This window comes from Cygnus atratus, chromosome Z (genome assembly GCF_013377495.2).
Source record: "Cygnus atratus isolate AKBS03 ecotype Queensland, Australia chromosome Z, CAtr_DNAZoo_HiC_assembly, whole genome shotgun sequence".
In the NCBI taxonomy this organism is placed as follows: Eukaryota; Metazoa; Chordata; class Aves; order Anseriformes; family Anatidae; genus Cygnus; species Cygnus atratus.
The window spans coordinates 62009577-62023892 of record NC_066396.1 but is presented as its reverse complement, the minus strand read 5'-3'; positions in this window follow the sequence as shown (position 1 = coordinate 62023892).

Below are 14316 nucleotides of genomic sequence, written 5' to 3'. Positions count from 1 at the left end.
TGAAGTATTATTTACTGTCTTAGGTATCAGTCCACAGAACTACATCATTAATGGGGTGGACAGCCACTGCCACAAGCTTTTCTGTACATAAACATCTGCAATCCATTCTGACTGTCCAAGAACAGCTTTGTATGAGCACTGAAAATTCCTGAATAGGGAAGGATGCTATTATTTAGATTACTTGATATATTTCTGACCAATCTGTAAGAATGCAACCAAAACAAAGAGAATAAGTGCTTTTTCATAGTTGATGGAAAATATTTTTTGTAGATCTGAAGCTGCATTTACTTTCACACTACAGTATTTTCAACAAATTTAGCATGAATTACTGAAATCTCTGTTCCCATCTCCATGCTGACATGTCTTCAAAGCCCACAGTAGTGCCCTGACAGTTTTAGACTCACAAAACACACAGAAGATAGAAGGTAAGCTTGAAGTTTTAATGTGATTGATAAGAAGTGATTTCTGGTCCTCAGCTTAAATTCTAGAGTAAAACAGACTTTTGAAGATTTGGGGCTTTCTGTAACAAGTTCGTATAGAAACATGCATTCTAAATTCTCAGGCACAAGCATTGTAAAAGAATGAAGCACACAGTTACTCAGCAGATCAAGTTTACGTTTGAGAAATGCCTATTATAAAATGAGGTAAAATAGTGTCTTAAGAGTATGCATTTTAAACTTCAAGCTACAAAACAGGCCTTAGAGCTGTCAAATAACAACATGAATAGGGAAGTATGAGGTACTATGCATTATTTTCTGTAGGACAGCATAGAACTTGTTATTTAAAAAAAAAAACTAAAGTGTCACACACTGTCATTCAATGGCAACATTTTATTATGAAGGGATATGCAGAAAAGAATACAGGGTAAAGCAAACTTCTTGTCGTGACCAAGCAGGAAGTTTGAACTGACCCACACATTTAATGCTCTATTTTCTTATTTTCCTCTGTCTTTAACCTGCTGAACTTTTCTGTAAGCCAAACTAAATACTAATGCTGCGTTTTAAACACTGTCAAACGTGTGCATACCAGTCACATTGCCAATGCAATTTAGTCTCACCTCTTGAAATAATCTTACGGATACCTAAAAATTTGATTTAGATACAAACTACTACATAAATTACTTCCCGAAAAGCTGCTGATAAATCTTAGACTTTCCAAAACTAACCAGAGCTGTACTAGATTGACAGTTCTCAAACTAGTCAACATTTCTTCCACTGTTACCAGTCGAGATAAAACGCTTTTGGCTTAAGTTTTAAAATGGTCCTTACATCTCTTAGCACTTAGCGGTTAGTTAGGCTTTAAATCAACTTCTGTTATGTACAACTCAGTATTTCCTGATCCAGCAGCTAAGCTCAGTGCTCCTTTGTCAGATTTCTGCTTGAAGTAGACGTACTGTCTGATGGAAAGTTGTTAACAGAACTTGATCTTGTTTACCTTGCTTTAAGTGGAAAGGACCATTTAGAACATTCATGGACTTCTAGAGAGACTTAATTCTGAGAGCTAAACGTATTGTGTCCTCACAGAAACAATTAATTTCTAAAAGATTGAGGAACTTCTGTGAAGATTTCAGTTAAAGGTAAACAGTGTTTCTGCAGCAAGTTGTCCTTTCCTGCAAATAACTCCACTGGGCTGGCCCCGTACACTGTGCTCTTCTCAGTGTTCTTCATAACATATATATGCAAATGTTACTATACACATCTACTCAATGTCTGTGCTGAACCTGTAATGTGCTAAATAAAAACAAATAAAAGGAGATTTTTACAGGACTGGGAGGATGCTTCCATGTTTCTTAAGAACTCTACATGTTAACACAGAGAAAGCCATTTATTTAAATTAAGAATGCAAATCTTTACAGGATATTGACTTTTTAAGCAAACTTCAGTACTGCAGAACAAATAGAAACCTCCCTAAAAGCCTGAAAGAAGTACTTCTGCCTTTTGACTAGCTTTCAAGGGTACAACCAAGCTGTTTTACAGCCTCAGACCTAAACAGAACAGTTTGTAATACAGGGCTGCTCTCAACAGTGAGCGCCGCAGGAGACTGACCAGACCGTGTGGCTTTCCAGACTCCGTAGCCTTGCCTGCCTAAGGAATCATGAATGTTTACGTTCAGGAGGAAAGCGTACTTTAGAAATGTAGGGGGGGAAATGGTAAACTACAGGGATTTCAGACTGCTGTTTCCTTGCCTGTTAATTTTCTACTGTTCCATCAGTGAAACAGTAGAATGACATAGAAGCTGGGATATAGAATATATCCTAGAAACAAATATTTAAATAATACTGCACAGTTAGGGGTATGGGAATAAAAATGTTGTTTTTGCAGAGTTACATTGTTTAAAGGTAAGGAATGGGGTATTGAGATATGCTTGCAGTGATAAGAAAATTTAGCAGGCAACCTTGTAAAATGCAGACAACCAGACTCCTTAGAACAATTAGGTGAAAATCACGGTGTCAAGTCACATAAGTGAAGAAACATTACCACTTCAAACAGTAAAAAAAACTCAAAAGAAATTTGAAATTTAACAGGCTAGCAACTGAAGGCCATGTATTGTCTGTGAAGCACTGGATAGGCTGTGAACCTGGATTACCCAGTCAATGGGGAAACCGGGGAGGGTCCCGGTAATTGAGAAATAAAGTATTTAAACCGTACTGTGTGACTAGTAGGCGCACTCCTGCTTGTGGGACACCCACCATTGCAATCACGAATAAATTACTACTTCACTGAGATCCTTGCACCTGAGCCTAAGCTATTGGCTACAGAGTGTTTCTCACAATTTGGGGGCTCGTCCGGGATCCAGTCACCTACCGGGGAGCCCCACTGCCGCAGCAGCAAGGAAGGCATACCCTGCTGATTTCAGCAGGTCCTGTGCATTGACGGTGGCAGTTCTGCGGAGAGCTGACAGAGGGCCCGAGACTGATTAGAGAGGCAGGATCCATGAAGTAGTGGGGAAGGGAAGAAGGTAGGCACTCTGGGTTTGAGAATTGATCCGGTCACCCTGTGCACAGACTGTGGTAAGAAATATTAAGTATTGTCTTGGGGGTCGGGTGAGACTCTGTGTGATGTGTGTTTGAGACGTACTTTTGTACGAAGCGAGTGTGGAGTCCTGATCCGCGGTTCCATAGCTCCGCGAGGGGCGCGGCCGGAGACGGACGAAGCATGAGATAAGAGAGAGAAAGGAAGAGTCTCGGGAAATTTGGTGTACGGTAAGCCCTTGCACAGGGAAGTGCTTGGCAGTACACCAGGGAAATTTGGTGTACAGTAATTCTTGCACGGGGAAGTGCTTGGAAGTACACCCCCATTTTCCAGAATCGGAACGTTAGTGTGTGGTACCCTGCAGGAGGGAAATTTCTGTAGCAGCACACTGACAAGGGCTAGGAAAAATGGGAAATATGAGTTCCAGTGAACAGGGAAATATCCCTGGGGGAGTGCCTACTGAAAGTTCTTCCTGAAGAATTATGAGAAATTGGAAAAATAATCTCAAAATTAGAGGAGATGATAAAAGAAAAAAAAAAAGTTAAATATTGTGTATCAGTCTGGACAAAAGAACCAATTAAGGAAACAGCAGTATTTTGGCCAAAATACGGGCCTGATGAAAATTCAGGCTTTAAATTTATATGTAAACAATAAGATTCCTTTTTTTTCAGAGGAGGAGCCAAATTATGCTCCCTATAATCCTAATATTGCACCGGTGGCAGCAGCAGTCGCTCCAGGAAGGGAGACAGGGACTGCAATTAACACTGTCCCTAGAGAAGAGCGTACTCTAGGCTCTGGCAAGAATTAGAACAAGGTAGAAGAGGTACTGAGAATTCTGCCTTCCCTGATACTGACAGTACTAACACTGTGTACCCTCTTAAGTGAACTTCCCCCCCTCCTTACCGGCAGAGGGGTTAGGAGTTTTAAGGAGATGAAGTCTTTAATTGAGGACCCCAACAGGCTAGCTGAACTATTAGACCAGTTCCTAGGACCTAACTTATACTCTTGGGGGGGGGGGGGCGAATTATGTATGTAAGTATTTTGTTTACAGGGAAAGAAATGGGAATGATGAGGAGGAGAGCTGCTATACAAAAATGGGAAAGGACCTCATCCTCCAGGACCTCATCCTCCAGGACCAGGGGTAATACTGGCAGGGCAGAAATACCCACTTGCCGATCCTGGCTGGAATAATAATAGTGTGCAACACAGAAACCATATGAGAGACTTGGGGTCAGAATGAGAAAGTACTTGGGGATGAATCCTGAGGACCCGGTATCCCAAGGGCTCTTGAAAGTTCATTTTGTGATTAAAGCCTGGCAAGATACACAGAAAATGCTCCAGAAGGTGGGGGGATGTAGTGAACAGTCACTGGGGGGCCCTCCTGCGGGAGGCCCTGAAGGTGTATGTCAGGAGGGGAGATGAGAAGGAAAAGCAGAGAGTGAAACTAATGGTATTGACAGTGTAGCAGCTAGTGAGGCAGAGGGTTGGAGAAAGAGGAAGAAAATCTTCAGGGGGAGTCAGGGCCAGGATGGAAAGGAGAGGAAGAGAGATGAAGGAATGGCAGGCAAGGAAAGCTACCCATGTTGCGGCCTGAATCTTAGCAGGGACAGGCTTTTGATGGGATGTTTTAAGTGTGGCCAGGCTGGCCACTTCAGGTAGGAATATCCGGAGTGGAAGAAGGAGGAGAGAAGGAAAATAGGATGAAATATGTTATACTGATATGTTGTTTCAGCATCCTGGAGGGAGAAAGGTATGTAATTAAGTTGGCCAATGACTGAGACTTTGGTGAAAGTACAGGCTGGAGGAAGATAAAAAGAAGTGTTAAAAAGGGTTATTGAAGGTGTTAAATGTGTGGTATGTAATGTTTGACAGAGCTGTTTTTTTAATGAGTTGGGAAAGCTGAATGAGCAGGGAAAGAGGATGTAGGCATTATCTAAGTAACAGTCTAGAAGTTTTGGTATATTTGCTGTAGTGTTTGGTCAGTTTCCCAAGTATTGAGAAGGGGGGGGACGTGGGGGGGGCAGCCTGCTCCACCAGGGGCCTCTCCACAGGCGGTAGGGGGCTTCGGCTCCGGCGCCTGGAGCGCCTCCTCCCCCTCCTTCTGCGCTGACTTTGGTGTCTGCGGGGAGGTTTCTCGCTCCTCGCTGTCCCAGCTGCTGTTGAGCAGCAGCTTTTTGTTTGTTTGTTTGTTTTCGTGGATGTGCTCTCACAGAGGCACGGACTGTGTCGCTCATGGCTTGTCTCTGGGCAGCGGTGCGCCCCTTTGGGGCCGGACAAAATTGTCCCTTGTCTGCCACGGGGCGGTTTCTGGATTCTCCTCGTGGGGGCTGCCACTGCAGCCCCCCCAGAACCTTGCCATCAAACCCAATACACTGGGGCAGCTAGGTCATTACTGGCCTATAAAGTATCAGGGATTAAATTAACTAATGAAACCCTAAAAGTGATGGGGGTAGAAGGGACTGGGATAACAGTGCCACCTTTGGGGGATACCAAGCTGAGACTAGGGGATTAAATGATCTCTGGGCAATTATTGTATGTACCCAAGGCAGGGACTAACTTGTTGGGAAGGGATTTGATGATGAAATTGGGCATTCAAATAGTAAATTGTTAGACTGGAATAACAGTGCTATTAATGGAGTGCTCTCAGGCCCTGAGAGCAAACATATATTCACCTCTGACTGGAAAGACCCTGAAATGGGGGCGGAAGCAACAATTCAGATGGACGATTTTACCTCAGGGGTTTACAGGGCCACCAATTTATTTGGGCAAGTTCTAGAACAGATTTTGGAGCAATTATAACCTCCAAAGGAGGAATTACTGTTACAAATATGTGGATGATCTTTTATTGTCAGGACAGGAGAAAACAGTTGTGAAGGAAGCTACTAACAAGCTATTTGACTTTCTGGGAAAGCAGGGCTTGGGAGTATTGAAAAATAAATTACAATATGTAGAAAGAGAAGTCAGGTATTTAAGGCATCTAATGTCTGAGGGAAAACGGGAAATAAATCCAGAGAGGATTCAGGGAATTGTTGAAAACTAAGAAAGAACTAAAAAGTTTTAAGAGAAAGATTTTTTTAAAGGAATCAGGAACCACGAAGTCTGAGGGAAAATGGATACTCCCTGATGGGAGAGAAATGCTGAATAAAGCACCAATGAGGCAAATATTAATCGTTTTACATCAAGAGAGTCATTGGGAGGTGCAAGCAATGTGTGATGTTGTGCTAAGAAAGTATGTCTGTGTAGGAATATACACTTTAGTGAAGCAAATATGCAGAGGATGTACCATATGTCAAAGGGTAAATAAAAAGGTCATCCGTAACCCACCTAGAGGGGGACAGGAGCCAGGGATTCGACCTTTCCAAAGTATACAGGTAGACTTTACTGAGTTACCTAAAGCAGGGAGACTTAAGTACTTGTTTGTCCTAACTGACCACGTGACTGGATGGATGTAAGCTTTCCCCTCGGTATCTGCCGCTGCGAACATTGTGGCTAAGGTATCACTGGAGCAAATAGTCCCTAGATATGGGATAGTTGAAAACATTGATTCAGATCAAGGAAGTCATTTCACTTCACAAGTACTGCAAGGTTTAATGCAGGCCTTAGAGATTGAGTGGGATTTTTCACATCCCCTGGCACCCTTCCTCTTCTGGGAAGGTGGAGCGAATGAACCAGACATTAAAGAAGCAATTAACTAAATTAGTGTTAGAAACCCAACTTCCTTGGGTTATGTTACTTGCTTATATGATACTTATATGCTTACTCCTACAGGTTCAAACAGCACCAAGAAAGTATACAGGAATTTCATCGTATGAGATGCTGTTCGGATTGCCCTATCTGGGCAGAAGGTATGAGATACCACAATTCGAAACAAGTGAGTTTTCTTAAGAACTGTATTCTGGTGTTGTCCTCTTCTTTGTCATCTCTCAGGACCCGTGGGAAATTGGGTCCTGATTTGGACCTGGAAAGCATCAACTCCGGCCTGAATGGGAAGGACACTTCCAAGCACTACTAACCACTGAAACATTTTGTCATAAGCATTTCATCCAGGGCAGCTGTGTCTTGATCATTAACTTAGCCAACTGTTGTTTTATTGTTTGATTCATCCTTTGTACTTTCCCTGAGCTTTGTGGGTGCCACGGAGTGTGGTATTCCCACTGAATACCTAATGATTGACATGACAATTTTATTATTTTAGAAGTAAAGTGTGTGCCCTGATCAGAATCAATGTACTGGATTATCCCATATCTAGGTATTAAATGTTCTAATAAAATTTTTACCACCATTTGTGCCGTAGCTCGTGCTATGGGATAAGCTTCTACCCATTGTGTTAAATGATCTACTATTACCAATAGATATTTTATCCTCCCCACCTTGGGCAATTCAGTGAAATCAACTTGTACTTTCTCGAAAGGTCTATAAGCTGTTTTTCTCAGTTGGTAATTCCAATCATTTTTCCCAATTTAAATTTCAAGCATTGCAAAAACAAACAAACAAACAAACAACAACAACAAAAAAAAACGCCTTTTCCTGTTGGCCAGTTGCTCCTATTACATTTACAGACTAATTAACAGAGAGAAAGAAGCTCCCGTAACCAACAAAAAATTCAAGTCTCTGTCTTCGTTTTCTAGCTTTATTTCAACTAGTGGACCTGCTAGGGTAGATGCCTCAGGTCCCCGTCATTCCTGACTGTTGTAAGTTTGTCCTGCAGCCTAAGACAATTTTTTTTTTCTGATATCAGGGGCTGATTGCCCTAGAAAGAGGCTAGCCAATTGCCTCTGTTTGTTTTCTGAAGCCAGGTCCAAATTTTTTTGTCTGTTTCTTTTAGTGGGTTTTTTGTTTGTGTGTTTGTTTTCACTTCAAAGTTGGTCCAAAAATTCAAAAATTCCATACGGGTTTGTTTTGGACCTTGTTGGAACAGATTCTCAATTCCCAATTTAACCAGATTTTGGTATTTACATAATTTCCGGGGTGATTAGGGTCTCAGTGGGGGCGTCTGTCAGGGGAATACAATCGTTCACAGTTCCCTGAGCGGTCCCATTGGCAATCTGAACTCACACATGAACTCAGGTTGTTTTAAGAGTTAGCTGCTTTTCTATTTCCATGACAACTCTCTCGGACCCATCATGGTCCCTCTGCCCCAGAGGGCTCACACCCGTGATTTTAAGATCTCAGCCTCGGGTTGAGGCGGAACTATTAGCATTCGTACATCCTCTTCCCCTGCTCATTCAACTTCAAACAGCTCTGTTAAATACTACATGCCACACAACCTTTAACACCTTCAACAACCCTTTTAACACTTCCTTTATCTTTCTCCAGCCTGTACTTTTCTAATGCCAACACCAAAGGCTCAGTCAGGGGCCAACTTAATTCCAGACCTTTTCCCTCTAAGATGCTGAAACAACATACCAATATACACCATTTCACCCTATTTTCCTTCTCTCCTCAAAAACAACATTAATTGCAAGACACTGTTATAGTCGATTGATCCATAAAGTGGCCATTTAGCTTATATAGTGGCCACAATTGATTGCAATACTTAGTGGAAGTCCTCTTGCTTTCTGTGCCCCCATTTCTAACACTATCCTTCCAATGTGCTAATATGCACCCAAGGAGGCTTTCTTTTGGACGTCTTTGTTTCGGATATTACCCTTTTCCTTGATTTCCCATTCCCTTTTATTTATTTATATTACTGTCCCTTGTTTCAATTTCCACGCAAACCTTTTTATTGCAGGTTTTTACTATTTTTTCCTAATCTTCCCAAATGTCCCAATTCTCTGGGATTAAACTCTTCTTTCCACATACAAACTTCACTATTTCAGATTATTAATGAGCCCCATTCCAATCATAAATCCACAGGACTTCGGAAAAACACCTGAAGCACTCAGCCTTCCGTCTTCTAGACAAACAATAACACCTTTTCCACAAAATTTACATTTCAACAAGACCGAATTTCAAGCCGAATGCTAACTTTTCTCATGCACTTTGTTAGTAAGCCTACACAAAACAAGGAATCACTCCTGTGTATCCGTCAAGATGGGGGTTTAAAAGGTATTGAGGCCTAAATAAATTCACTCTCCCCCTTCTTTCCAAATTCCCAGGGCTTAGGCCTGGGCAGCCCGTTCCAATGCTTAATAACCCTTTCGGTACTTCTTTACCGAAAGGGTTATTAAGCATTGGAACAGGCTGCCCAGGGAGGTGGTGGAGTCACCCCTGGAGGTCTTTAAAAGACGTTTAGATGTAGAGCTTAGCGATATGGTTTAGTGGAGTACTTAGTGTTAGGTCGGAGGTTGGACTCGATGATCTTGAGGTCTCTTCCAACCTAGAAATCTGTGTCTGTGTCTGTCTGTGCCCGAACCACCAAAGAAGTGACTCTCCATTCTACCGCCTTGACAATCAGTCAGCCCCCCCCTCCCCCGACACTTGGGAAAGTGACCAAACAACACCGCGAATATACTAATTCAAAGATCATTAGTCCAATTTCTCTAAGTGATTTATTCTTTATTAGCAGCGCTGGATGCTTGGGGGATCTCTCTGCCTATCATGCATACCCAAAGCGGAGAGCAGTTTCAAATTTATACAGCAAAATGATGAATATTTCATAAGTGCTTATACATATTCATTACATATCCCCACCTACCCTCGCTTCTTATGCTAACTAGTCCTTCAGTGTCTTGCGCTTGCGCAGGTCCTCTCATCAATTCTGGGCAGCGGTCATCGGGCTGTGGGTGGTGGTCTCAGAGAGGAAGGCCATAAGTCTTCCTCACAGTGTACTTTTCACCCTTGGTCAGGATTCTGCTGAGTTTGCTTTCTTCCTAACCGCAAGGACTGGTTTTTGCTAATCCTTCTGTTAGTCATTTCCTTATCTTGGGTTCCAGTGTCCAGTTTGAGATATATTGTCCTCCAATGTCCTGTTTAAAATATATTGTCCATACATCTGTTTCCTGTCCTATACATAATGTTCTGTTTACATTTTATTCCTCCTTTATCTCAACTTCTCTAATCAATTCCCCCTCTTCTTGCCCCATGCAAATTCTTTTGCATTAAATGCCTTTATCATTAGCGGTAACGTAGTAAAGCAGGTGTCTGAATAACATACATACAAACACAACTAGAACAATCAAAACTTGTCCTAACCATTGAAAGTTGGGTAACCACGAGGTTAACTTATTCCATATTTCTTCAAAGCCCCGTGAAAGGTTATCCTTACTAATCTCATACAGAACCTTAGTTTGCTTCCATATTTCTTCCAAGTTGGTCCAAGAGACCCTTCCACTTTGGTCTATGTACATACAACAACTTGTATTAACCACCATACAAACCCCTCCTTGAGCTGCTAACAATAGATCAAGGGCCATCCTATTCTGTAACACGACCTGAGATAAACTGGATATCTCTTCTTGTTGTGCTGCCATAACATCCAAAGTTCTATTCTCCAGCCTTTCTGTTATGGCGGAGATGTTGACTATCGTTTTCTCCAATTCACTTACCCCTAGCCATGGGATAAACCATTGAACAAAACTATGAAAGGTGGTGGGTCTCTCCACCAGTGGATTGCTAACCTCCCATCCAATTCTCCGAAAATGATTCCTTAGATAACCTCGGGATAACCCAACATGTACTGTCATGTTGGGGACTACTGCCCCAAGGATGCAAGTCCCTTTCCAATTTTCGGGCAACACCTTTCGGGCCGTATCATTGCATAGCCAATACCATCCTTTTCCCTCTGGTACCAGCCAGCTGGTTGAGCTCGCCCAACCACTAGGAGTGCTAATATCTATTGTTCGATTGCAAGAAGTTTGATTCCCCACGTAAGTAGTATTTGTATTTATACAGTCCTGCTTTCCCATATCTTTAGGTGGATTGCATCTCTGCACGCATGTGTAATATGATTCCGATGGTGTGGGGCTACTTCTAATCCTAAAGCCTCCTCATACTTTCGACTCCAAGAAGTATTCACCCATAAATTAGTCCAAGATATATTTGCAGGTAAGGGGATTCCAATTAATGATACACCCTTGTTCCCATGCTCCGGCATATGGGTACATACCCAACAATTCGTCCTATTAATAGCTTGAGATATTTTCTGTACTAGGGACAGATGTAAGTTCTCATCCCAGGCCGCCCAACCTGAACCTGAGAACCATATTCCCACAATCATTAGGATCTGGAGAACCGCAACTTGACTGGCCCAGTTGGAGTAGCGGTCCATATTTTCCCAGGTGCCTTCTTCACCCTTGAATAGTGGATCCAAGCTGCTTGCTCCTTGATCTTGATAGCAGTATGCGTTGTCAGCAGCACTTGGTATGGTCCCGTCCACTTTTCCTCCAAAGGGCGAACTACAAATGCTTTTACATACACATAATCCCCAGGTTTAAAGGGGTGGATTGGTTGGTCCAGCCCTCTAGTCCTGGTTCCTGAGACAACTTTAGATATTTGACTCAACTGTTTTTGGAGTCCTATTAAATAATTATGCAAGTATCCTGACCCCAATTGCGTCAGATCCTCCCCGCTGAACAAAAACTGATAGGGCCTTCCGTATAATATTTCAAAAGGGCTTAGATTCTCCTTTGTCCGTGGTTTCACTCTAATTCTGAGCAAAGCTAAGGGAAGAGACTGAGGCCACGGCAAGTTAGTTTCTTGTCTGATTTTGGCCATTTGTTGTTTAATTAGGTGATTCATTTTCTCCACTTGTCCGCTTGCCTGTGGTCTGTAAGGGGTATGGAGTTGCCAATCTGTCCTTAGGGCTTTACTTACTTGCTGGACTATTTGCGCGCAAAAGTGAGAGCCTCTATCCGAGGACATTGCTGCTGGAATTCCGAAACGCGGTATTATCTCATTCAGTAAAGCCTTGACCACTTCTCTTGCCTTGTTGGTTCGACAGGGAAAAGCCTCCGGCCACCCGGAGAAAGTATCTGTCAAAACCAAGTATCAATACCCCCCTTTTCTAGGCAGTTCTGAAAAATCCATCTGCCATTGTTGTCCGGGATAGTTTCCTTTACCAATTATTCCGAACTTTACCCTATTTTCTGTGTTAGGGTTATGATGCAAACAAATACTGCATTGTTAGATTACTTGTTTTACCGTAGTATACAGATTTCTTCCCACTAAGACTCGACTCAGATTTTTATACAAGGTGTCTGCTCCCCAATGAGTCTTATTATGTTCCTTCATGACCGTAGGCCATATTAAATTAGAGGGTATCACAATTCTATTATCTTTCAAATATACCCATCCATTTAATCTTACTTTCCCTTTCAAGTCCTCAATTAGTTTTTGATCTTCCCGTGTGTACCTAGGTTCGTGTCCTTCACCTAAAGTTTGTATTTTACCATCTGGTATTAAAGCGAGCACTTCCACCTCAGCCAATTCAGCCACCCTTTTTGCTTCTTGGTCAGCCAATCGGTTCCCTACCTCGAAGTCGGCAGTTCCTCTTTGGTGTCCCCAGCAGTGCATAACAGCCACTTTCTCTGGTTGCTTTACCGCTTCCAATAACTTTAAAATCTCCTCAGCATATTTTATTTGTTTTCCTTGGGCCGTCAATAATCCTCGTTCCTTTCAGATAGCCCCATGTGCATGCACCACACCAAATGCATACTTAGAGTCTGTCCAGATATTTACTTTCTTTCCTGCTGCTAGTTCCAATGCCCGCATAAGGGCGACTATTTCTGCTTTCTGAGCAGACGTCCCAGGGGGTAATGGTTTCGACTCAATTACCTGTTGAGTGGTCATCACTGCATACCCTGCTTTGTGTTGTCCTTGTTTCACAAAGCTGCTTCCATCAGTATACCATGATTCATCCGCATCTTCCAAGGGCTCCTCTTTGAGATCTGGTCAGCTAGAATACACAGTTTCCATAGTTTCGATACAATCGTGGAGCACTAGCTCGTCGGGAGTGTTGCTAAGGAAAGAAGCTGGGTTCACAATGTTAGTAACCACAATTTCTATGTCATCTTGCTCCACCAGTATCGCTTGGTATTTTAAAAATCTTTGAGGGGATAACCAGTGTACCCCTTTCTGTTCCAAGACTGCCGAGACAGTGTGTGATACCAGCACGGTTATCTTCTGTCCCATAGTGAACTTCCAAGCCTCCTGTATATTCATGATAACAGCAGCCACTGCTCGAAGGCAACCCGGCCAACCTTTACTTACTTCATCCAGTTGTTTAGAAAAGCAGGCCACGGCTCTCCTGTAGGGGCCCAACGTCTGTGCCAGCACCCCCAGAGCCATCCCTTGTCTCTCATAGGAGTACAACCAAAAGGGTTTAGACAAGTCCGGTAGACCCAAAGCTGGTGCTCGCATTAGCTCCAATTTAAGCTTCTTAAAGGCAGTCTGTGCTTCCCCCGTCCAGACCAATTTTGATTGGTTATTCTTGATGTGGTCATATAGGGATTTTACAATTAGTCCATAATTATTAATCCATAGACGGCACCAACCTGTCATCCCTAGAAAAGTTCGTAATTCCTTGATGGTCTGTGGTTCTGGGGTACAGCAGATAGCTTCTTTCCGTTCTGTTCCTAACTCCCTTTGTCCCCCTGAAATCTCAAACCCCAAGTAAGTTACACGTGGCTGAATCAGCTGAGCCTTCTGTTGAGAGACTCGATGTCCATTCAAAACCCAGAAAATTAAGGAGACTTATCGTCCATTGCATGCAGCTGCTCCTATTCTCAGTGGCTATCAAAAGGTCATCAACGTATTGCAGCAGAACTCCTTCGGTGTCTGGGGCCTCCCAACCCTCAAGCTCTTTTGCTAGCTGATTCCCGAAAATTGTGGGGCTGTTTTTGAATCCCTGCGGCAATATGGTCCAGGTCAATTGAGCCCTTCGTCCCGAGTTTGGATTTTCCCACTCAAAAGCAAAAAGCTTCTGACTTTCTGGGCCTAAAGTCAGACAGAAGAAGGCATCCTTTAAATCCAGTACGGTAAACCAAACTAGATTATCCTTTAATTTAGTTCGCAGTGTATAGGGATTCGCTACCACAGGGTGTATATCTTCAGTGATCTTATGTATAGCTCTTAAATCCTGCACCAATCTACAGCTCCTCCCATCTGGCTTCTTAATTGGCAGTATAGGAGTATTATATTCAGATTTACACTCAACCAACAACCCATATTGTAAAAACTTATCTACTATCCCTTTAATTCCTTTCCTATCCTCTATTCTTAGGGGATATTGCTTAATCTTAACTGGCCTTTCTCCTGGCTTTAGTCTAAGCACTATCGGGGCCGCATTTTTGGCCCATCCGGGAACGTCAGTGGCCCAGACTCCCGGGTAAACTTGGTCTAGAATTTCTGAAGTCACTCCACCGATAAGGTCTGCGTGTATTAGCGTTAAGCTTAGCGCGGTTAT